Raw genomic sequence first — 26,076 nt, forward strand, 5'->3', positions numbered from 1 at the left:
TTTATTATTTCCTGCTTTCTGCTTTTTTCTTAGTTTGTTCTTATTTTTCTCATTCCTTGAGGTGTAAAGTTAGGTTGTTCAAGATCTTGGTTTTTCTTAATGTAGGCATTTACCACTAAAACCTTTCTTCTTAGAAGTGCTTAGCCGGCATCTTATACATTTCAGTATGTTGTGCTTCCACTTTCGTTTGCTTTAAGATACTATTTGATTTCCCTTTCGATTTCTTCTTTGACCTATTGGTTGTTCAGGCATGTGTTGTTTAATTTCTGCATATTTGTGAATTTTTCAGTTTCCCTTCTGTTATTTATTTACAGTTTCTTATCACTGTGGTTAGAAAAAGTGCTTGATATTATTTCAATCCTCTTAAATTTGTTAAGACCGGTTTTATAAACTAACATATAATCTATCCTGAAGAAACTTCCCTTTGTGCACAAAAGGAACATGTATACTGCTGCTGTTGGATGGAATGTTCTCTATATGTCTATTAGATTCATCTTGTATAAATTGTAATGTAAGTCCAGTATTTCCTTGTTAATTTTATGTCTAGATAACCTATCCATGGCTGAATGTTGGGTATTGCAGTCCCTTACTATTGTATACCTGGCTGATTCTTTCTAATGATATGTTAATATTTTCTTACTTAGCTACTCTGGTGTTGGATATATATACAATTACTATCCTTTCTTGATGAATTTTTCCTTATTATTATATAATGATCTTTGTATTTTATTAAAGTTTTTGATTCAAAATCTTTTTTTTTTCTGATATAAGTATAGTTACCCTGTTCACTTTTCATTTTCATTTTCATGGAATATTGTTTTCCATCCCTTTATTTTGAGCATGTGTGTGTCCTTTATTCTCATTCTTTATATACTATTTTTTTATTGGAGTATAGTTGCTTTAAAATGTTGTGTTAGTTTCTACTGTACAGCAAAGTGAATCAGCTGTATGTATACATATATTCCCTCTTTTTTTGGTTTCCTTCCCATTTAGGTCACCACAGAGCACTGAGTAGCGCGCTCCCTGTGCTGTACAGTATGTTCTCACTAGTTATCTATTTTATACATAGTATCAATAGTGTATATATGTCAATTCCTATCTCGCAATTCATCCCGCCTCCACTTCCCCATTGGTATCCATACGTTTGTTCTCTATGTCTGTGTCTCTATTCCAGCTTTGCAAATAAGATCATCTATACCATTTCTATATATTCCAGATACATACATTAGTATATGATATTTGTTTTCCTCTTTCTGACTAACTTCACTCTGAATGACAGTCTTTAGTTCCATCCACGTCTCTACTGATGAACCAGTTTTGTTCCTTTTAATGGGTGAGTAATATTCCATTGTATATATGTACCACATCTTTCTTTTCTTTTTTTTTTTTGAAGAGAAAAAACTTAGATGTGTCCTTTATATATATATATATATATTTTATCAGTAATGTTGTACTATACTCTTTTTTATTTTTTACATCTTCATTGGAGTATAATTGCTTTACAATGTTGTGTTACGTTCTGCTGCGTAACAGAGTGAATCAGCTATATGTATATATATATATATCCCCATATCCCCTCCCTGTTACACCTCCCTCCCACCCGCCCGATCCTATCTCTCTAGGTGGTCACAAAGCACCGAGCTGATCTCCCTTTGCTATGCAGCTGCTTCCCACTAGCTATCTATTTTACATTTGGTCAATGCTACTCTCTCACTTTGTCCCAGCTTCCCCTCCCCACACCGTGTCCTCAAGTCCATTCTGTACTTCTGCGTCTTTATTCCTGTCCTGCCCCTAGGTTCATCAGAACCATTTTTTTTTTTAGATTACATATATATGTGTTAGCATACGGTATCTGCTTTTCTCTTTCTGACTTACTTCACTCTAGAGTATGACAGATTCTAGGTCCATCCACCTCACTACAAATAGTTCAATTACGTTTCTTTTTATGGCTGAGTAATATTCCATTGAATGTATGTGCCACATCTTCTTTATCCATTCATCTGTTGATGGACATTTAGGTTGCTTCCAGGTCCTGGTTATTGTAAATAGTGTTGCAATAAACATTGGGGTGCATGTGTCTTTTGCGGTGCATGTGTCTCTGGATATATGCTCAGTAGTGGATTGCTGGGTCATATGGTAGTTCTATTTTTGGTTTTCTGAGGAACATTCATACTGTTCTCCACAGTGGTTGTATCAACTTACATTCCCACCAACAGTGCAAGAGGGTTCCCTTTTCTCCACACCCTCTCCAGCATTTATTGTTTGTAGATTTTTTGATGATGGCCATTCTGACCAGTATGAGATGATACCTCATTGTAGTTTTGATTTGCATTTCTCTAATAATTAGTGATGCTGAACATCTTTTCATGTGTTTGTTGGCCATCTGTATGTCTTCTTTGGTGAAATGTTTATTTAGGTCTTCTGCCCATTTTTGGATTGGGTTTATTGGTTTTTTGATATTGAGCTCCATGAGCTGTTTGTAAATTTTTGACATTAATCCCTTGTCCGTTGCTTCATTTTCAAATATTTTCTCCAATTTTGCGGGTGTCTTTTCATCTTGTTTATGGTTTCCTTTGCTGTGCAAAAGCTTTTAAGTTTAATTAGGTCCCATTTGTTTATTTTTGTTTTTATTTTCATTACCCTAGGATGTGGGTCAGAAAACTATAAGACAGTGATGAAAGAAATCAAAGACAACACAAACGGATGGAGAGATATACCATGTTCTTTGATTGGAAAAATCAATATTGTGAAAATGACGATACTACCCAAAGCAATCTACAGATTAAATGCAATCCCTGTCAAATTACCAATGACAATTTTCACAGAACTAGAACAAAAAAAAAAATTGCAGTTTGTATGGAAACACAAACAGACCACAAATAGCTAAATCAGTCTTGGGGAAGGAAAACGGAGCTGGAAGAATCAGACACCCCTCCCTACACTACAAAGCTACAGTCATCAAGACAGTATGGTACTGGCACAAAAACAGAAAATATAGATCAATGGAACAGGATAGAAAGCCCAGAGATAAACCCATGCACCTGTGGTCACCTAATCTGTTACAAAGGAGGCAAGAATATACAATGGAGAAAAGACAGTCTCTTCAATAAGTGGTGCTGGGAGAACTGGCAGCTACATGTAAAAGAATGAAATTAGAACACTCTGTAATACCACACACAAAAATGAACTCAAAATGGACTAAAGACCTAAATGTGAGGCCAGAGCCTATGTGTGTCCTTAAAGCTGAAGTGAGAATCTTCTGGGTAGCATATAGTTGGGTTTTGTGTTTTTATTCACTCAGCCACTTTAAGCCTTTTGGTTGGAGAATTTAATACATTTACACTTAAAGTAATTATTAACAGTTAGAAACTCACTATTGTCAATGTGATCATTTTTTTCTGGCTCTTTTGTAATTCTTTTGTTCTTTTCTTCCCCTTTTACTATCTTCCTTTGTGATTTGATTATTTTCCGTAGTGGTATGCTTTGATTGTTTCTCTTAATCTTTTTTGTATCTACTATAAGTTTTGCTTTCTCTTTACCATGGAAGTTACATAATACATATTATAAATCTATTTTAAGCTGATAACAACTTAACTTCAATCACATAAAAATCTGTACACTTTTATCCCCTCCCACACACATTTTATAGTTTTGATATAAAAATTTTATCTTTTTAAAGGATGCATCATTAACAAATTATTGTAGCTAAATTTATTTTCAATACTTTTGTCTTTTAACATTTATACTAGAACTAGTGATTTACACACTACATTTACAATATTGGAATATTCTGAATTTGACTATATACTGAAATTTACTAGTGAGTTTTATACTTTTGTATGTCTCTGTGTTACTAATTAGTGTCCTTTCATTACAGCATGAAGGACTCATTTCAGAATTTCTTGTAAAGAGATCAGTTGTGATGAACTTCCTCAGTTTTTATTTATTTATTTTTTTGGTCTGGGATAGTCTTTATCTCTTCTTTATCTCTGAGGGACAGCTTTGCCAGATAAAGTGTTTTTTGTTTGTTTTCTGTCACCACTTAGAATGTATCTTCCTACTCTCTCCTGGCTTTTCAGGTTTCTACTGAGAAGTTTTCTGATAGCCGTATAGCAGTTCCCTTGTATGAGATGAGCTGTTTTACTGTTGCTACTTTCAAAATTCTTTGTATTTGATTGTCAATTGTTTTTTAATAATATATACTGGTGAAGTCTTCTTTGGGTTAAATCTGGATGAGGACATGTGTGCTCCATGTACCTAGCTGTCTATATCTCCTCTCAGATTTGGGAATATCTCAGTCTTTATTTCTTTCAATAATCTTTCTGTCCCTTCTCTTTCTCTTGTTCTTCCAGCACTTCTATAATACTAATTATATTTTTGCTTGATGGTGACACATAATTCAAGTAAGCATTCATTCTCTTTTTTCTTTTTTTTTTTCTCCTTTGACTGTATAATTTCAAAAGACCTGTCTTTGAGTTCACAGATTCTTTCTTCTGCTTGACCAAGTTTGAGGTTAATGCTCTCTATTAAAATTTTCATTTCATTCATTTTATTCCTGAGCTCCAGAATCTGTTTGGTTCATTTTTTATTATTTCTATTTCCATGTTAAACTTCTAGTTTTGTTCGTGTATTCTTTTCCTGATTTCACTGCTTTGTCTATCTGTGCTCTCTTATAACTTGCTGAACTTCTTTATAACAATTATATTGATTTCTCTTTCTCTGGCAATTTGTAAATCTTCACTATTTTGTGGTTGGTTACTGAAAAATATGTTGTCATACATTATTAATTGAACACTTCTGCCCTCCAAGGGCTATTTTGTGAACAGCTGTTTAATTGTTGTTTTTGTGGGTATTTAAAAGTCTGTATCTTGTACTCTGCCATCTTGCCAATGTCACTCCCTAAGTTAAATTCAAACTGAATCTTTTTTTTTATTTTTTAACATCTTTACTGGAGTATAATTGCTTTACAAAGTTGTGCTAGTTTCTACTGTATAACAAAGTGAATCAGCTATATGTATACATATATCCCCGTACCCCTCCCTCTTCCATCTCCCTCCTGCTCTCATTAACCCACCCCTCTAGGTGGTCACAAAGAACCGAGCTGATCTCCCTGTTCCATGTGGCTGCTTCCCACTAGCTATCATTTTACATTTGGTAGTGTATATATGTCCATGCCACTCTCTCACTTTGTCCCAGCTTACCTTTCCCCCTCCCCATGTCCTCAAGTCCATACTCTACATCTGTATCTTTATTACTGTCCTGGCCCTAAGTTCTTCAGAACCATTTTTTTAAAATACATATATACGTGTTAGCATACGATACTTGTTTTTCTCTTTCTGACATACTTCACTCTGTATGACAGACTATTTCCATCCACCTGGCTACAAATAACTCTATTTCATTTCTTTTTATGGCTGAGTAATATTCCATTGTATATATGAGCCACATCTTCTTTATCCATTCACCTGTTGATGGACACATAGGTTGCATCCATGTCCTGGCTACTGTAAATAGTGCTGCAATGAACATTTGGTATGACTCTTTTAGAATTATGGTTTTCTCAAGGTATATGCCCCATACTGGGAATCCTGGGTAGTATGGTAGTTCTATTTTTAGTTTTTTAAGGAACCTCCATACTGTTCTCCACAGTGGCTGTATCAATTTACATTCCCACCAAAAGTGCAAGGGGGTCGCCTTTTCTCCACACGCTCTCCAGCATTTATTGTTTGTAGATTTTTTGATGATAGCCATGATGACCTGTGTGAGGTGATACCTCATTGTAGTTTTGATTTGCATTTCTCTAATGATCAGTGACGTTGAGCATCCTTTCATGTGTTTGTTGGCAATCTGTATATCTTCTTCGGAGAAATGTCTATTTAGGTCTTCTGCCCATTTTTGTATTAGGTTGTTTGTTTTTTTGATATTGAGCTGCATGAGATACTTGTATATTTTGGATTAACCCTTTGTCAGTGGCTTCATTTGTAAATATTTTCTCCCATTCTGAGGGTTAACTTTTCGTCTTGTTTATGGTTTCCTTTGTTGTGCATAAGCTTTTAAGTTTCACTAGGTCTCATTTGTTTATTTTTATTTCCATTTCTTTAAGGGGTGGGTCAAAAAGGATCTTGCTGTGATTTAAGTCATAGAGTGTTATGCCTATGTTTTCCTCTAAGAGTTACAGTGTCTGGCCTTACATTGAGGTCTTTAATCCATTTTGAGTTTATTTTTGTGTATGGAGTTAGGGAGTGTTCTAATTTCATTCTTTTACATGTAGCTGTCCAGTTTTCCCAGCACCACTTATTGAAGAGGCTATCTTTCTCTATTATATATTCTTGCTTCCTTTATCAAAGATAAGGTGACCATATGTGTGTAGGTTTATCTCTGGGCTTTCTATCCTGTTCTATTGATCTATATTTCTGTTTTTGTGCCATTACCATACTGTCTTGCTTACTGTAGCTTTGTAGTATAATCTGAATCAGGGAGCCTGATTCCTCCAGCTCCGTTTTTCTTTCTCAAGATAGCTTTGGCTATTCAGGGTCTTCTGTGTCTCCATACAAATTGTGAAAAATTTTGTTCTAGTTCTGTGAAAAGTGTCATTGCTAGCTTGATAGGGATTGCATTGAATCTGTAGATTGCTTTGGGTAGTAGAGTCATTTTCACAATGTTGATTCTTCCAGTCCAATGACATTGTATATCTCTCCATCTATTTGTATCATCTTTAATTTCTTTCATCATTGTCTTATAGTTTCTACATACAGGTCTTTTGTCTCCTTAGGTAGGATTATTCCTAGGTATTTTATTATTTTTGTTGCAATGGGAAATGGGAGTGTTTCCTTAATTTCTCGTTCAGATTTTCATCATTAGTGTAAAGGAATGCAGGAGATTTCTGTGCATTAATTTTGAATCCTGCTACTCTATCAGATTCATTGGTTAGCTCTAGGAGTTTTCTGGTAGCATCTTTAGGATTCTCTATGTATAGCATCATGTCATCTGCAAAGAGTGACAGTTTTACTTTCTTTTCCTATTTGGATTCCTTGTATTTCTTTTTCTTCTCTGATTGTTGTGGCTAAAACTTCCAAAACTATGTTGAATAATAGTGGTGAGAGTGGTAGCCCTGCCTTGTTCCTTATCTTAGAGGAAATGGTTACAGTTTTTCACCATTCAGAACGATGTTGGCTTTGGGTTTGTCATATTATAGCCTTTATTAACTTGAGGTAGGTAGCCTATATGCATACTTTCTGGAGAGTTTTTTCATAAATTGGTGTTGAATTGTGTTGAAAGCTTTTTCTGCATCTACTGATATTATCTTATGTTTTTTATCCTTCAATTTGTTAGTATTGTGTATTACATTGATTGATTTGCCTATTGATGAATCCTTGCATTCCTGTGATAAATCTCAATTGATCATGGTGTATGATCCTTTTAATGTACTGTTGGATTTTGTTTGCTAGTATTTTGTCGAGGAATTTTGTATCTATGTTCATTAGTGATATTGGCCTGTAGTTTTCTTTTTTGTGACATATTTGTCTGATTTTGGTATCAGGGTGGTGGTGGCATTGTAGAATGAGTTTTGGAGTGTTCCTCCCTGTGCTATGTTTTGGAAGAGTTTGAGAAGGATAGGTGTTATCTCTTCTCTAAGTATTTGATAGAATTCGCCTGTGAAGCTATCTGGTCCTGGGTTTTTGTTTGTTGGAAGATTTTAAATCACAGTTTCAATTTAAGTGTTTGTGATTGGTCTGTTTATATTTTCTCTATCTTCCTGGTTTAGTCTCAGAAGGCTGTGCTTTTCTAAGAATTTCTTCCAATTTGTCCAATTTATTGGCATATAGTTCCTTGTAGTCATCTCTCATGATCCTTTGTATTTCTTCAGTGTCAGTTGTTACTTCTGCTTTTTCATTTCTAAATCTATTGTTTTGAGTCTTCTCCCTTTTTTTCTTTATGAGCCTGGCTAATGGTTTATCAATTTTGTTTATCTTCTCAAAGAACCAGCTTTTAGTTGTATTGATCTTTGTTATCATTTCCTTCATTTCTTTTTCATTTATCTCTGATCTGATCTTTATGATTTCTTTCCTTCTGCCAACTTTGGGGGGTTTTCTGTTCTTCTTTCTTTAATTGCTTTATGTGTAAGGTTAGGATATTTATTTGAGATTTGTCTTGTTTCTTGAGGTAGTATTGTATTGCTATAAACGTCCCTCTTAGAAGTGCTTTTGCTGCATCCCATAGGTTTTGGGACATCCTGTTTTCATTTTCATTTTTTTCTAATTTATTTTTGATTTCCTCTTTTATTTCTTCAATAATCTCTTGGTAATTTAGTAGTGTGTTGTTTAGCCTCCATGTGTTTGTATTTTTTACAGTTTTCTTTTCCTGTGATTAATAACTAGTCTCATAGTGTTTTGGTCGGAAAAGATACTTGGTACAATTTCAATTTTCTTAAATTTACCAAGGCTTGATTTGTGACCCAAGATATGGTCTATCCTGGAGAATGTTCCATGAGTACTTGAAAAGAATGTGTCTTCTGTTGTTTTTGGATGGAATGTCCTTTAAAGATCAATTAAGTCCAGCTTGTTTAATGTGTCATTTAAAGCTTGTGTTTCCTTATTTATTTTCATTTTGGATGATCTGTCCACTGGTGAAAGTGGGTGTTAAAGTCCTCTACTATAATTGTGCTACTGTCAATTTCCCCTTTTATGGCTATTAGCATTTGCCTTATATATCGAGGTGCTCCTATGTTGGGTGCAAAAATTTTTACAATTGTTATATCTTCTTCTTGGATTGATCCCTTAATTATTATGTAGTGTTCTTCTTTGTCTCTTGTAAAAATCTTTATTTTAAGGTCTATTTTGTCTGATATGAGAATTGCTACTCTAGCTTTCTTTTGATTTCCATTTGCATGGAATATCGTTTTCCATCCCCTCACTTTCAGTCTGTGTGTGTCCCTAGGTCTGAAGTGGGTCTCTTGTAGACTGCATATATATGGGTCTAGTTTTTGTATTCATTCAGCCAGTCTATGTCTTTTGGTTGGAGCATTTAATCCATTTACTTTTAAGCTAATTATCGATATGTATGTTGCTATTGCCATTTTCTTCATTGTTTTGGGTTTTTTTTTTTTTAAGTCTTTTCCTTCTCTTGTGTTTCCTGCCTAGAGCAGGTCCCTTAATATTTGTTGTAAAGCTGGTTTGGTGGTGCTGAATTCTCTTAGGTTTTGCTTTTCTGTAAATGATTTAATTTCTCCATCAAATCTGAATGAGATTCTTCCTGGGTAGAGTAATTTGGTTGTAGGGTTTTCCCTTTCATCACTTTAAATATTTCCTGCTACACCCTTCTGGCTTGTAGAGTTACTGCTGAATGACCAGCTGTTAACCTTATGGTGATTCCCTTGTATCTTATTTGTTGTTTTTCCATTGCTGCTTTTAATATTTTTTCTTTGTATTTAATTTTTGATAGTTTGATTAATATGTGTCTTGGCGTGTTTCTCCTTGGATTTATCCTGTATAGGACTCTCTGTGCTTCCTGGACATGACTGACTATTTCCTTTCCCATGTTAAGGTAGTTTTCAACTCAAATATCTTCAAATATTTTCTTAGAAACGCTTTTTGTCTCTTCTTCTTCTGGGACCCCTATAATTTGAATGTTGGTTCATGTAATGTTGTCCTAGAGGTTTCTCAGACTGTCCTCAATTCTTTTCATTCTTTTTTCTTTGTACTGCTCTGTGGTAGTTATTTCCACTATTTTATCTTCCATGTCACTTATCTGTTGTTCTGCCTCTGTTATTCTGCTATTGATTCCTTCTAGAGAATATTTCATTTCATTTATTGTGTTATTCATCATTGTTTGTTTGCTCTTTAGTTCTCCTAATTCCTTGTTAAACATTTCTTGTATCTTCTCCATTCTATTTCCAAGATTTTGGATTATCTTTACTATCATTACTATGAATTCTTTTTCAGGTAGACTGCCTATTTCCTCTTCATTTGTTTGGTCAGTGGGTTTTTACCTTGCTACATCATCTGTTGCATATTTTTCTATGGTCTCATTTTCTTAGCTTTCTGTGTTTGGGGTCTCCTTTTCACAGGCTGCACATTCATAGTTCCCATTGTTTTTGGTGTCTGCCCCCAGTGGGTCAGTTTGGTTCAGTGGCTTGTTTAGGCTTCCTGGTAGAGGGGACTATTGCCTGTGTTCTGGTGGGTGGGACTGGATCTTTTCTTTCTGGTAGGCAGAGCCACTCCCGGTGGTGCTTTTTTGGGTGTCTGTGAGCTTAGTATGATTTTAGATGGCTTCTCTGCTAATGGGTGGGGTTGTGTTCCTGTCTTGCTAGTTGTTTGGCATGGGGTGTTCAGCACTGGAGCTTGCTGGCCATTGGGTGGAACTGGGTCTTAGCATTGAGATGGATATCTCTAGAAGAACTCTTGAAGATTGATATTCCATGGGGCTTGGAGGTCTCTGGTCATCCAATGTCCTGAACTCACCTCTTCCACCTCAGAGACTCAGGCTGACATCAGGCCAGAGCACCAAGACCCAGTCAGCCATGTGGCTCAGAAGAAAAGTGAGAAATAGAAGAAAGAAAAAAATTAATAAAAATGTTACTAAAAAAATAATAAAGAAGGAGAGAGCAACCAAACCAATAAACAATTCCACCAATGATAACAAGTGCTAAAATCTATACTCATATAAACATAAAAATCAGAAACAAATCAGTAGCAGCCAGCAGACCCCAAGTCTACAGTTGCTCTCAAAGTCCACCACCTCAATATTGGGATGATTCATTGTCTATTCAGGGTATTCCACATTTGCAGAGTGCATCAAGTTGATTGCAGGATTTAATCCACTTCTCCTGAGGCTGCACAGAGAAATTTCACTTTCTCTTATTTGTTTGCACAGCTCCTGGGGTTCAGCTTTGGTTTTGGCCTCACCTCTGTTTGTAGGTCATCCTCAGGCATCTGTTCCCGCCGAGACAGTATGGGGTTAAAGCAGCTGCTGATTAGGGGGCTCTTTCTCACTCATTCCTGGGTGTGGGAGGGGCATGGTAGTTATAATTGGAATGCAGGGGGAACCTGTGGCAGCAGAACCTGGTGTGACGTTTCAACAGCCTGAGGTGCACCGTGTGTTCTCCTGGGGAACTTGTACCTGGATCTTGGGACCCTGGCAGTGGTGTGTTACACAGGCTCCCAAGGGTGTGTGGATAGTGCCCTGTGCTTGCACACAGGATTCTTGGTGGCTGTAGCAGCAGTGTTAGCATTTCATGCCCATCTCTGGGGTCCGAGCTGATAGCCATGGCTCATGCCCATCTATGGAGTCATTTAAGTGGTGCTCTGCCTTCTGTGGGCAGACAGCGAAGGAATCCCCTCTCCTCACGCACCCTGAAACAATGGTCTTCTGCTTATTAGGCAGGTCCAGACCTGCTGGACTCCCAGATTCCCTTCCAACTAGCTGTGATGCAAAAGCCCCCTTCAGGCTGTGTTCTCACAGCCAACACCAGTCCTCTCCCTGGGATCTGATCTCTGAAACCCGAGCCTCAGATCTCAGCCCCCACCTGCCCCAGCAGGTGAGCAGACAAGCTTCTCAGACTAGTGAGTGTTGGTCTGCACCAATCCTCTGTGTGGGAATCTCTCTGTTTTGCCCTCTACACACTGTTGCTGTGCTTTCCTCTGTGGTTCTGAAGCTTCTCCCCTGCCCACTCCTTGTCTCTGCCAGTGAAGGCACTTCCTAGTTGTGGAAACTTTTCCTCCTTCACAGCTCCCTCCCAGAGGTGCATGTCCTGTCCCTATTCTTTTGCCTGTGTTTTTTCTTTTTTCTTTTGTCCTACACAGGTACGTGGGGATTTTCTTGTCTTTTGGGAAGTCTGAGTTCTTCTGCCAGGTTCAGTAGGTGTTCTGTAGGAGTCGTTCCACATGTAGATGTATTTTTGATGTATCTGTGGGGAGGAAGGTGATCTCAACCTCTTACTCCTCCACCATCTTGAAGGCCCCCCTCAAACTGAATCTTGAGATCACTGGTGTGCTTTAAATTTCCAAGAGAATTTGAGGTTTTGTTTCCATTATTGTTTAAATAAAACCTTTATTTTGGTATGATGTGTCACTACTGAGGGATATTTTCATAAAACATGAGCTTCAATTGTTTTATTTATCAGTAAAATAAGACTTTGATTCAATGCCCTAAAAATGAACTAATGGAGCAATAAAAATTACTGGAGGTAATGAGATTAATAACAGAGAGAACTTCACGCATAAATGATGTATTTACACAAGTGAATGTCCAATGACCTCATGGCAAATGAAGGTTTTATTGCAGTTCAATTAAAGAAAATTTATGGGAGAACTGAATACTCTCACAGCACATAGTAATATTGGAATGCTAAAATTGAATAATGCTGGGTAGTATCTTTTACTAACATATTCAAATTATACAATCATTTTTGTCTATACCAACTAGTCATTCTTCACTTGCAATAAGTAATGAAGCATTAACTACTTAGAAATTATTCAATAAAGAATGCTTCATTAAATGTTATTTTTATAATTTTTAGTATTACATCTTATGATACTAATCGAATAATTCTTCAATAAAGAGGATTTATTGTTAAAAACAAGTTTATTTTTTAGTTTAAGATAATAGTATCATCTATGACATTAAATTAATAGTATTAACTTTATTCAATTCATTTCATAGTTTTGTTTGTAATTAATTTTAAAATTTGTCTTGCAATTTTGCATTATTTGTATAAGTTATAAAAATAAGGAATCTATACTTTATGTTTGTGTTCATTTAAGTACTAAAGTAAAGGGGAAAATCATTTAAATAAACATTGGGGGTCTGTACTGTGAGTTTTTTTTTTTTTAAACATCTTTATTGAAGTATAATTGCCTTACAATGGTGTGTTAGCTTCTGCTTTATAACAAAGTGAATCACTTATACATATACAATATGTTCCCATTTCTCCTCCCTCTTGCATCTCCCTCCCTCCCACCCTCCCCATCCCACCCCTCTAGGTGGTCACAAAGCACCGAGCTGATATCTCTGTGCTATGCGGCTGCTTCCCACTAGTTATCTATTTTACATTTGGTAGTGTATATATGTCCATGACACTCTCTTACCCTGTCACATCTCACCCCACCCCCTCCCCATATCCTCAAGTCCATTCTCTAGTAGGTCTGTGTCTTTATTCCCGTCTTGCCACTATGTTCTTCATGGCCTTTTTTTTTTTTCCCTTAGATTCCGTATATATGTGTTAGCATACTGTATTTGTTTGACATACATCAGCAAAATTCTTTTTGACCCAGCTCCCAGAGAAATGGAAATAAGAACACAAATAAACAAATGGGACCTAATGAAACTTAAAAGCTTTTGCACAGCAAAGGAAACCATAAACAAGACCAAAAGACAACTATCAGAATGGGAGAAAATATTTGCAAATGAAGTAACTGACAAAGGATTAATCTCCAAGATTTACAAGCAGCTCATGCAGCTCAATAACAATAAAACGAACAACCCAATCCAAAAATGGGCAGAGACCTAAATAGACATTTCTCCAAAGAAGATATACAGATGGCCTACAGACACATGAAAGAATGCTCAACATCATTAATCATTATAGAAATGCAAATCAAAACTACAATGAGATATCATCTCACACCGGTCAGAATGGCCATCATCAAAAAATCTGGAAACAATAAATGCTGGAGAGGGTGTGGAGGAAAGGGAACCCTCTTGCACTGTTGGTGGGAATGTAAATTGATACAGCCACTATGGAGAACAGTATGGAGGTTCCTTAAAAAACTACAAATAGAACTACCATACGACCCAGCAATCCCACTACTGGGCATATACCCTGAGAAAACCATAGGTCAAAAAGAGTCATGTACCAAAATGTTCATTGCAGCTCTATTTACAATAGCCAGGACATGGAAGCAACCTAAATGTCCATCGACAGATGAATGGATAAAGAAGATGTGGCACATATATACAATGGAATATTACTCAGCCATAAAAAGAAATGAAATGGAGGTATTTGTAATGTACTGTGAGATTTTGAAAAGCACCATTTGTCAAGTTTGAGAAATCTTGGCATGACAGTTAATAGTTTGAGGTATAGAGTCATATAGATTTGAGTTCTAATCATTGTTTTACCACTAACTTGTTGTGTGACCTTTGACAACTTACTTAACATTTATAACCCACAGTTTCCTCATCTGTGTAGTGGGAGTAATTATAGTATTGATCTCACAGGGTTGTTGTGAAGATGAAATATAATGTGTGTAAAGCACGTATCACAGTGACTGGCACATTGTAAACATAAAAATCTTAGTTGTTAATAGTTGTTATTATGAAAAATATAAATATTTCTCACAGTAAACCTGGATTTAGCCTCAAAATCCCTACAATTCAAAGTCATAAAGCTTTCCAGAAAACAATATACGATAAGCAACTCAAATCCATTAGATGTACATCAGGATTTGGGGAAAACATAATTTCCCACTGCATGAGTTAAAGAATAGATTTTATTAAGAGGACTTATATGAACCAAGGACATTTACATATGCAAGAGAACTAAAGTAATAGGCCTCCTTGATCTAGCATCACCTAGAAAATTTAGTAGGGTCGGCACATATTATCCAATAGTATGGGTCTGTGACCCAATAAATGAACATAGTTCTCCTGTGGGACCAGTGTGAAAAAAGCAGTCTTATCAGCGGAGAACTAACTACATAGACTGCTAGAAACTAGGCAGTCTTGATTTAGGGGGTCTTTTGTATGCAAGAGCTCTTTGTAATGTTATATTCCCAGAATATGAAGAACTTGGTGTCAATGGGATCCCTGTTTGGTGGAAGGAAGCACAGGTCCAGGGGGAAGCTGGGCTTGGATGCAAACTCCCTTTCTGGGAATAGAGGGAGTCTCTGGTTCCAATGAGCTGTTTGTCAAAGCAGAGTCATTTTCACTCAATTTATTCACTTTTTTCTACAGGAAAATTGAATTTCAAATCAAATTGAAATCTGACAACTGACAAAAACATGATTCCAAGTTTTTCCTCCAAACCAATGTTTACTTTATAAAATCAATAATTTTTAAAAATCTAAAAAAATAAAATAGAGGAAAGAGAGAGGAAGTGAAAGAGTAGGAGGAAGAAAAATAAATCAAAATACAATCATGAAACAGTGAGAATCCTCAGAGATTTTATATAAAAGAAACCTCTACTGCATTGCTAAGAGAGATTTTATAATCCTGTGCCATACAATCCTGTTCCTTGCATCACAACCACTGAGGAGAATATTAATGATCTCAATGGTAAATCTAATAAATTTATCCATAGTGTAGTATAGGTAAATAAAGAGAAGGAAAATATGAAAGAGAAGTTCAGATACATACAAAATTGAACTGAAAAGTCTAGCATATATGTGTTCTAAGTTACAGAGGAGAGAATAGAGAAAATAGGGGAGAAGCAATATTCAAAGAAAAGAGTGACTTAGAGTTTTCCAGAATTGAAGAAAGACAAATATACACAGGAAAAAAATTAGAGTTAAAACGGAGAAGGATAAATAGAACTAACTCAATGCTATACACATTATAGAGAAACTGCACATAAAATATAAAAAGAAGATCTTAAAAGCAATCAGAGAGAAAAGACAGAGTACTCACAAATAAAAATAGACAGGGGACTTTATTAGTAGCAATAATAGAAATTAATCAATAAATCATTTTCAGCTTTCAGAGAAAATAATTTCTTATGTAGAATTTTATGACCAGGTAAATCATTATTCAAGAGTGAAGACAAGAATTAACTGTATAACAACAACAACAACAGCAACAACAAAAAGAACAGAAACAAGAGCAAAAAGAACAACTTATTAGATAGTATAAAAACAAGACAAAACAAAAGTACTGGAAAATATGGTAAAATGGTAAAGGAAGACTGGAGTTAAATTATTATAATGTACTCATAATATTCAGAAGAAGACTAGAAAATAAAGATATGGAATGACTTTAGATATTGTTAAGTCAAGTAGGTAATCAAATTTTTAAGGGTAATCAAAAGAAAAATGTAAATAGAATGTATATCAACACCAGTAGAGGAAAAATCATGTAATATAAGGCAGAAAAAGAAGTTAAAGAAAGCATAGAAAAGGCAGAATTATTAAAAATACAAGATAAGACAGTAGAAATAAATCTAAACATGTCAGTCATCACAACACATATAAGTGGACTAATCTAACCAATTAAATGGCAAAGATAGACTGGATAGAAAACTTTAAAAAAAATTATAAATTATTTGTGAGAAATACATCTAAAACATAAGCACACAGAAAGATTCAAAGCAAAGAGATGGGAACAGAAATCTAATGTGTTTATGTTAATATCAGACAAAACAGATTAAAAGGCAAAAATATTATTAGTAATAAAGAAGGTCAGTATAGAATGGTAAAATAAACAATTTCCAAGAAGATAACAATTCTAAAGTTGAGTGCATTTAATAGCATAGCCACAAAGTATCTAAAGCAGATTGAAATAATTACAAGTAGAGTATGACAACCCACAATCATCGTGGTATATTTTAACACCTCTTCTTCAATAACCCATCCTAAAGCTTTTCTATAATTTTCCATTTGATTTTGCTCACATCATTCAAGTAGGCATGCCAAATTTTTAAGGTTTAAGAGAAAGAAGATGGAACTATATGACAGGGATCCCCAACCCCTGGGCCACGGACCAGTACCAGTCTGTAGCCTGTTAGGAACCAGGCCACACAGCAGGAGGTGAGTGGTGGGTGAGCAAGTGAAATTTCATCTGTATTTACAACTACTCCCCATCAGTGGCATTACCGCCTGAGCTCTGCCTCCTGTCTACATTATGGTGAGTTGTATAATTATTTCATTATATATTACAATGTAATAATAGTAAAAATAAAGTGCACAATAAATATAAAGTGCTTGAATCATCCTGAAACCATCCCCCCGTCCTGGTCTGTGGAAAAATTGTCTTCCACAAAACCAGTCCCTGGTGCCAAAAAGTTGGGGACAGCTGCTATATGATACTAGAAATTATGATGGAACTGTTGTATATTATTTTTTCTATAACTTTGGTATTTCACAAATCTCCTGTAATTCATACATATTATTCATTTTTATATAATAAAAATGAACTAATAAACTTATAACAAATGAATTAAAAGTAAAAATAATTGTATCCCTAACATATAATATATTGCTTGGCACAGATTAGGCATTCATGAAAAACTGGTTGAAATATAATTGGGGTCATTTGAAAAAAATTGTATAGTGGTGGATAAAACACTCTTTTGGGAGAAGTGAGTTTACCAGGGCTCTGCTATCTACTATTTATGTAATTTTCAGAAATTCAGTCTAAGCTACAATTTTCTTACTGAAAAATATAAATGATAAACTTTCCTGACAAACTTATAAGACTGTGAAAATCAAATGTATACAAACATGCTTGGGAAACAATAAAATAATATAAAATGCAGTATAATATTAAAAGTATACCCAGTTGCATAGTAGTTCATTCATCTTCTTGTCATTATGCCCACTTTTTAAAATAAAGCATAGTTGATTTACAAAATTATATTACTTTCAGGCGTACAAATTAGTAATTCAATATTTTTAAAGATTATACTCCATTTAATGTTATAAAATATTGACTATATTTCCTGCACTCTACGATATATACTTGTACCTTATTTATTTTATACATAGCAGATCATACGTCTTAATCCTCTACCCTGCAGGTGTCCAGAGCACCCATTTGGCTGGAAGAACTCTAGTCTGAAGGGCCAGCCTGGTGCAAGGCCTCTGCATGCAGCATCCTGTCAGCAAGTGAAACTAGAGGAAGCACAAAGAAAAAGAGAGGGGGAAAAAAAAGGGGGAGCTTCAAGATGGCAGAAGAGTAAGATGTGGAGATCACCTTCCTCCTAACAAATATATCAGAAATACATCTATAAGTGGAACAACTCCTACAGAACACTTACTGAATGCTGGCAGAAGACCTCAGACCTCCCAAAAGGCAAGAAACTCCCCACGTACCTGGGTAGGGCAAAAGAAAAAGAAAAAACAGAGACAAAAGAATACGGATGGAACCTGCACCAGTGGGAGGGATCTGTGAAGGAGGAAAGGTTTCCACACACTAGGAAGCCCCTTCACGGGCGGAGACTGCGGGTGGCAGATGGGAGAAGCTTCAGAGCCATGGAGGAGAGTGCAGCAACAGGGGTGCGGAGGGCAAAGCGGAGAGATTCCCGCACAGAGTACCAACATTCAGCAGCCCGAGAGGCTTGTCTGCTCACCTGCCGGGACGGGTGGGGGCTGGGAGCTGAGGCTCGGACTTCAGAGGTCAGATCCCAGGGAGAGGACTGGGGTTGGCTGCATGAACACAGCCTGAAGGGGCTAGTGCACCACAGCTAACCGGAAGGGAGTCTGGGAAAAAGTCTGGAGCTGCTGAACAACGAAGATACTTTTTCTTGCCTCTTTGTTTCCTGGTGCGTGAGGAGAGGGGATTAAGAGTGCCACTTAAAAGAGCTCCAGAGACAGGCGCGAGCCGTGGCTACCAGCGTGGACCACAAAGACAGGCACGAGATGCTAAGGCTGCTGCTGCAGCCACCAAGAAGCCTGTGTGCAACCACAGGTCACTATCCACACCTCCCCTCCCAGGAGGCTGTGCAGCATGCCACTGCCAGGGTCCCATGATCCAGGGACAACGTCCCTGGGAGAATGCATGGTGCACCTCAGGCTGGTGCAACGTCACAGGGATCTTTGTCACCGCAGGCTCGCGCTGCACTCCGTAACCCTCCCTACCCCCGGACTGAGTGAGCCAGAGCCCCTGAATCAGCTGCTTCTTTAACCCCGTCCTCTCTGAGCAAAGAACAGACACCCTCAGGCAACCTACACACAGAGGCGGGTCCAAATCAAAAGCTGAACCCCAGGAGCTGTGCAAACAAAGAAGAGAAAGGGAAATTTCTCCCAGAAGCCTCAGGAGCAGTGGATGAAATCTCCACAATCAACTTGATGCACCCTGCATCTATGGAATACCTGAATAGACAAAAATCATCCCAAATTGAGGAGGTGTACTTTGGGAGCAATGATATATATATATATATATATATATTTTTTTTTTTTTCCCCCTTTTTCTCTTTTTGTGAGTGTGTATGTGTATGCTTTCTTGTGTGATTTTGTGTGTATAGCTTTGCTTTTACCATTTCTCCTGGGTTCTGTCTCTCCTTTTTTTTTTTTTTTAATACAGTTTTTAGCACTTGGTATCATTGGTGGATTTGTTGTTTGGTTTGGTTGCTCTCTTCTTTCTTTCATTCTTCTTTTTTTTATTACTTTAAAAATTTTTCTAATAATTATTTTCTATTTTTTATTTTAATAACATATTTTATTTTAATTATATTCTTTTTTCTTTCCTTTCTCACTTTTATTCTGACCCATGTGAATGAAAGGCTCTTGGTGCTCCAGCCAGGCATCAGAGCTGTGCCTCTGAGGTGGGAGAGCCAAGTTCAGGACACTGGTCTACAAGAGACGGCCCACCTCCATGTAATATCAAATGGCAAAAATCTCCCAGAGATCTCAATTTCAATGCCAAGTCCCAGCTCCACTCAACGACCAGCAAGCTACAGTGCTGGACAACCTATACCAAACAACTAGCAAGACAGGAACACAAACCCATCCATTAGCAGAGAGGCTGCCTAAAATCATTATAAGGCCACAGACACCCCAAAACACACCACCAGATATGGATCTGCCCACCAGAATGACAAGATCCAGCTTCATCCACCAGAACAAAGGCACAAGTCGCCTCCACCAGGAAGCCTACACACCCACTGAACCAACCTTAGCCACTGGGGATAGACACCAAAAAAAACCGGGAACTATGACCCTGCAGCCTGAGAAAAGGAGACTGCAAACACAGCAACTTAAGCAAGATGAGAAGACAGAGAAACACACAGCAGATGAAGGAGCAAGGAAAAAACCCACCAGACCTAACAAATGAAGAGGAAATAAGCAGTCTACCTGAAAAAGAATTCAAAATAATGTTAGTAAAGATGATCCAAAATCTTGGAAACAGAATGTAGAAAACACAAGAAACGTTTAACAAGGACCTAGAAGAACTAAAGAGCAAACAAACAGTGATGAACAACAAAATAAATGAAATTAAAAACTCTCTGGAAGGGATCAATAGCAGAATAACTGAGGCACAAGAACAGATAAGTGACCTGGAAAATAAAATAGTTGAAATAACTACTGCAGAGCAGAATAAAGAAAAAAGAATGAAAAGAATTGAGGACACTCACAGAGACCACTGGGACAACATTAAACACACCAACATTAAAATTATAGGGGTCCCAGACAAAGAAGAGAAAAAGAAAGGGACTAAGAAAATATTTGAAGTGATAATAGTTGAAAAATTCCCTAATATGGGAAAGTAAATAGTTAATCAAGTCCAGGAAACACAGAGAGTCCCATACAGGATAAATCCAAGGAGAAACAGGCCAAGACACAAAGTAATCAAACTATGAAAAATTAAATACAAAGAAAAAATATTAAAAGCAACAAGGGAACAACAAGAAATAACACACAAGGGATTCCTTATATGGTTAACAGCTGATCTTTCATAAAAAAACTCTGCAAGCCAGAAGGGAGTGGCAGGACGTATTTAATGTGATGAAGGAGAAAAACGTACAACCAAGATTATGCTACCCAGTCAGGATTTCATTCAGATTTGATGAAGAAATTAAAACCTTTACAGACAAGCAAATGCTAAGAGAATTCAGCACCACCAAACCAGCTTTACAACAAATGCTACAGGAACTTCTCTAAGCAGGAAACACAAGAGAAGGAAAAGAGCTACAATAACAAACCCAATACAATTAAGAAAATGGTAATAGGAACATACATATCGATAATTACCTTAAATGTAAATGGATTAAAAGCTCCAACCAAAAGACATAGACTGGATGAATGGATACAAAAACAAGACCCATATGTATGCTGTCTACAGGAGATCCACTTCAGACCTAGGGACACATACAGAGGGAAAGTGAGGGGATGGAAAAAGATATTCCATGCAACTGGAAATCAAAAGAAAGCTGGAGTAGCAATTCTCATATCAGAAAAAATAGACGTTAAAACAAATATTATTACAAGAGACAAAGAAGGACACTACATAATGATCAAGGGACCAATCCAAGAAGAAGATATAAAAATTGTCAATAGTTATGCACCCAACATAGGAGCACCTCAATACATAAGCAAATACTAACAGCCATAAAAGGGGAAATTGACAGTAACACAATCATAGTAGGGGACTTTAACACCCCACTTTCACCAATGGACAGATCATCCAAAATGAAAATAAATAAGGAAACACAGGCTTCAAATGATACATTAAACAAGATGGACTTAATTGATATTTTTAGGACATTCCATCACCAAACAACAGAATACACATTCTTCTCAAGTGCTCATGGAACATTCTCCAGGATAGATCATATCTTGGTTCACAAATCAAGCCGTGGTAAATTTAAGAAAATTGAAATTGTATTAAGTATCTTTTCCGACCACAACTCTATGAGACTAGATATGAATTACAGGAAAAAAATCTGTAAAAATATACAAACACATGGAGGCTAAACAATACACTACTTAATAACCAAGAGCTCACTGAAGAAATCAAAGAAGGAATCAAAAAATACATAGAAACAAATGACAATGAAAACTTGATGACCCAAAACCTATGGGATTCACCAAAACAGTTCTAAGAGGGAAGTTTATAGCAATGCAATCCTACCTAAAGAAACAAAAAAATCGGGCTTCCCTGGTGGCGCAGTGGTTGAGAATCTGCCTGCTAATGCAGGGGACACGGGTTCGAGCCCTGGTCTGGGAAGATCCCACATGCCGCGGAGCAGCTGGGCCCGTGAGCCACAACTACTGAGCCTGCGCATCTGGAGCCTGTGCCCCGCAGCGGGAGGGGCCGCGATAGTGAGAGGCCCGCGCACCGCGATGAAGAGCGGTCCCCACACCGCGATGAAGAGTGGCCCCCACTTGCCGCAACTAGAGAAAGCCCTCGCACGAACCGAAGACCCAGCACAGCCAAAAAAAAAAAAAAAAAAAAAAGAAACAAAAAAATCTCAAATAAACAACCTAACCTTGCACCTAAAGCAATTAGACAAAGAAGAACAAAAAACCCCAAAAGTTAGCAGAAGGAAAGAAATCATAAAGATCAGATGAGAAATAAATGAAAAAGAAATGAAGGAAACGATAACAAAGATCACAAAACTAAACGCTGGTTCTTTGAGAAGATAAACAAAATTGATAAAACATTAGCCAGACTCAACAATAAAAATAGGGAGAAGACTGAAATCAGTAGAATTACAAATGAAAAAGGAGAAGTAACAACTGACACTACAGAAGTACAAAGGATCATGAGTTATTACTACAAACAACTCTTTGCCAATAAAATGGACAACCTGGAAGAAATGGACAAATTCTTAGAAATGCACAACGTGCCAAGACTGAACCAGGAAGAAATCGAAAATATGAACTGAAAAATCACAAGCACTGAAATTGAAACTGCGATTAAAAATCGTCCAACAAACAAAAGCCCAGGACCAGATGGCTTCACAGGCGACTTCTATCAAATATTTAGAGAAGAGCTAACACCTATGCTTCTCAAACTCTTCCAAAATATAGCAGAGGGAGGAACACTCCCAACTCATTCTACAAGGCCACCATCACCCTGACACCAAAATCAGACAAAGATGTCACAAAGAAAGAAAACTACAGGGCAATATCCCTAATGAACATAGATGCAAAAATCCTCAACAAAATACTAGCAAACAGAATCAAACACCACATTAAAAGGATCATAAAACATGATCAAGTGGGGTTTATCCCAGGAATGCAAGGATTGTTCAATATATGCAAATCAAGCTCTGTGATACACCATATTAACAAATTGAAGGAGAAAAACCATATGATCATCTCAATAGATGCAGAAAAAGCTTTCAACAAAATTCAACACCATTTATGATAAAAACACTCCAGAAAGTAGGCTTAGAGAGAACTTTCCTCAAATTAATAAAGTCCATGTATGAACAACCCACAGCCAACATCATCCTCAATGGTGAAACACTGAAACCATTTCCACTAAGATCAGGAACAAGACAAGGTTGCCCATTCTCACCACTATTATTCAACATAGTTTTGGAAGCTTTAGCCACAGCAATCAGAGAAGAAAAAGAAATAAAATTAATGCAAATCGGAAAAGAAGAAGTAAAGCTGTCACTGTTTGCAGATGACATGATACTATACATAGAGAATCCTAAACATGCTACCAGAAAACTACTAGAGCTAATCAATGAATTTGGTAAAGTAGCAGGATACAAAATCAATGCACAGAAATCTCTTGCATTCCTATACAATAATGATGAAAATGTGAAAGTGAAATTAAAAAAACACTCCCATTTACCATTGCAACAAAAAGAATAAATTATCTAGTAATAAACCTACCTAAGGAGACAAAAGACCTGTATGCAGAAAATTATAAGACACTGATGAAAGAAATTAAAGATGATTCAAGTAGATGGAAAGATATGCCATGTTCTTGGATTGTAGGAATCAACATGGTGAAAATGACTCTACTACCCAAAGCAATCTACAGATTCAATGCAATCCCTATCAAACTACCACTGACATTCTTCACAGAACTAGAACAAAAAATTTCACAATTTGTATGGAAACACAAAAGACCCCGAATAGCCAAAGCAATCTTGAAAAAGAAAAGCGGAGCTGGAGGAATCAGGCTCCTAGACTTCAGACTATACTACAAAGCTACAGTAGTCAAGACAGTATTGTACTGGCACAAAAACATAAATATAGATCAATGGAACAGGATAGAAAGCCCAGAGATAAACCCACACACATATGGTCACCTTATCTTTGATAAAGAAGGCAAGAATTTACAGTGGAGAAAAGACAGCCTCTTTAGTAAGTGGTGATGGGAAAACTGGACAACTACATGTAAAAGAATGATGTTAGAACACTCCCTAACAAAAAACACAAAAATAAACTCAAAATGGATTAAAGATCTAAATGTAAGGCCAGACACTCTCAAACTCTTAGAGGAAAATATAGGTAGAACTGTCTATGATATAAATCACAGCAAGATTCTTTTTGACTCAGCTCTTAGAGAAATGGAAATAAAAACAAAAATAAACAAATGGGACCTAATGAAACTTAAAAGCTTTTGCACAGCAAAGGAAACCATAAACAAGATGAAAAGTCAACCCTCAGAATGGGATAAAATATTTGCAAATAAAGTAACTGACAAAGGATTAATCTCCAATCTTTACGAGCAGCTCATGCAGCTAAATATAAAAAAAAAAAAACCCAGTCTAATAATGAGCAGAAGACCTAAATAGATATTTGTCCAAAGAAGGTATACAGATTGCCAACAAACACATGAAAGAATGCTCCACATCATTAATCATTAGAGAAATTCAAATCAAAACTACAATGTGATATCATCTCACACGGGTCAGAATGGCCATCATCAAAATATCTACAAACAATAAATGCTTGAGAGAGTGTGGAGAAAAGGGAACCTTCTTGCACTGTTGGTGGGAATATAAACTGATACAGCCACTATGGAGAACAGTATGGAAGTTCCTTAAAAAACTAAAAATAGAACTACCGTATGACCCAGCAATCCCATTACTGGGCATATACCCTGAGAAAACCATAATTCAAAAAGAGTCATGTACCAAAATGTTCATTGCAGCTCTATTTTCAATAGCCAGAACATGGAAGCAACCTAAGTGTCCATCAACAGATGAATGGATAACGAAGATGTGGCACATATATACAATGGAATATTACTCAGCCATAAAAATAAACGAAATTGAATTATTTGTAGTGAGGTGGATGGACCTAGAGTCTGTCATACAGAGTGAAGTAAGCCAGAAAGAGAAAAACAAATACTGTATGCTAACACAAATACATGGAATCTAAAAAAAAAAAAAAATCGTCATGAAGAACCTAGGCGCAAGATGGGAATAAAGATGCAGACCTACTAAAGAATAGATTTGAGTATACGGGGAGGGGGAAGGGTAAACTGGTACAAAGTGAGGGAGTGGCATGGACATATATACACTACCAAATGTAAAATAGATAGCTAGGGGGAAGCAGCCGCATAGCACAGGGAGATCAGCTGGGTGAATTGTGACCGCCTAGAGGGGTGGGATAGGGAGGGTGGGAAGGAGGGAGACGCAAGAGGGACATATGTATATGTATAACTGATTCACTTTATTTTAAAGCAGAAACTAACACACCATTTTAAAGCAATTATACTCCAATAAAGATGTTAAAAAAAGTTTAAAAAAAAATCCTCTACCCTTATTTTGCCCCTCCCCCAATTCTTCTTCCACCTGGATAGCACTGGTTTTATTTGTTTTCCTATATCTGTGAGTCTGTTTGTTTTGTTGTATTTATTCATTTTTTGTTTTGTTTTGACTATAGCCATTCTGACAGGTGTGAGGTTATATTGTGTTTTTTTTAACATCTTTATTGGTGTATAATTGCTTTGCAATGGTGTGTTAGTTTCTGCTTTATAACAAAGTGAATCAATTATACATATACATATATCCCCATATCTCCTCCCCCTTGCATCTCTCTCCCACCCTCCCTATCCCACCCCTCTAGGTGGTCACAAAGCACTGAGCTGATCTCCCTGTGCTATGCAGCTACTTCTTACTAGCTATCTATTTTATGTTTGGTAGTGTATATATGTCCATGCCACTCTCTTACTTTGTCCCAGCTTACCCTTCTCCCTCCCCATGTCCTCCTGTCCATTCTCTACATCTACGGCTTTATTCCTGTCCTGCCCCTAGGTCATTGTGGTTTTTTATTTACAGTTCTCTGATGATTAGTGAGAATTATTCCATGTGACGATTAGCTATCTGCATGTCTTTTTGGAAAAATGTCTATTCAGGCCTTCTGCTCTTTTAAAACTTGGACTTTTTTTTGATATTGATTTGCATGAGCTGTGTATATATTTTTGGATGTTAACATCTTATTGGTCATATCA

The 26,076-nt window shown here is 36.7% G+C and overlaps 1 long non-coding RNA gene across 1 annotated transcript in view; it reads left to right on the plus strand.

Moving 5' to 3' along the window:
* The window catches only part of LOC309620854, a 263,177-nt gene extending 241,168 nt beyond the window's left edge, over positions 1-22,009 (plus strand). The window contains exon 2 of the long non-coding RNA XR_014239702.1: positions 21,896-22,009. This is a non-coding gene — a long non-coding RNA (uncharacterized lncRNA). The remainder of the gene's footprint in view (positions 1-21,895) is intronic.
* The last annotated feature ends 4,067 nt before the right edge of the window (positions 22,010-26,076 follow it).

Source organism: Balaenoptera borealis (assembly GCF_965194805.1).
Source record: "Balaenoptera borealis genome assembly, chromosome: X".
In the NCBI taxonomy this organism is placed as follows: Eukaryota; Metazoa; Chordata; class Mammalia; order Artiodactyla; family Balaenopteridae; genus Balaenoptera; species Balaenoptera borealis.